Here is a 667-nt window from a genome sequence, read left to right as displayed (position 1 = left end):
CCCCCCCCGCCCCCGCCCCGTGCCGTTGTTCAGGAGGTAGACAGCACAAGGATGCCAGGTGGAGACAAATGAATAAATGAATGATGAATGAATGAATGGGCTGAAATCCAGCCCTACTAGATTGCCAAACCACGTGTACCCAAAAGGGGCACCTTTTTCTAATTAATGTGCCCAGAGGGGGTGCCTCTTTTAGTTCACACATGTGAGCCACAGAGGTGAGTGAGCTAAGAGAAGCCAATATTTATCAACATTCCCCTGAACACAGGAGCAGACATCTGACCTTGCCATCTATGCCCACAAACCACCTCTTTCCGGAATTCAAAGGGCCAAGGGAAGCTGTCCTAAGGCGGCTGACACCAGACCCAGCTTTCACTCCTGCTAAGTTTCGGTTGCCTCGGCTAAATCGAACAGAAGGCGTGCCCACACGTGCGCATGCGTGTTGGCAGGTCTTTCCATCCATCCCTGGCACACCTGCACGCTTGAAATGCTGCTCAGAGAGGCGGGGCAGCATTTTCAAAATCTACTTTTTTCTCTGATTACTAAAGTAACACAGTTCATTGTAAAAAAAAAAACAACAAAAAAAATTTGGTGAAAGGTATGGAATAATTTTTTAAGGGTCCTCATTAATATAATTGTAGTTCAATTCCACATCCTTCAAAACACACCT

At 46.8% G+C, this 667-nt stretch overlaps 1 protein-coding gene across 1 annotated transcript in view; it reads right to left on the bottom strand.

Annotated features, from left to right (window-relative positions):
• CCDC63 (coiled-coil domain containing 63) overlaps positions 1 to 667 on the bottom strand; it is a 44,252-nt gene that overhangs the window by 500 nt on the left and 43,085 nt on the right. The window lies entirely within an intron of this gene.

This window comes from Myotis davidii, unplaced genomic scaffold (genome assembly GCF_000327345.1).
Source record: "Myotis davidii unplaced genomic scaffold, ASM32734v1 scaffold223, whole genome shotgun sequence".
Taxonomy (NCBI): domain Eukaryota; kingdom Metazoa; phylum Chordata; class Mammalia; order Chiroptera; family Vespertilionidae; genus Myotis; species Myotis davidii.
Note: the sequence above shows the minus strand (reverse complement) of the source record. Positions and strands in the feature narration are given on the sequence as shown.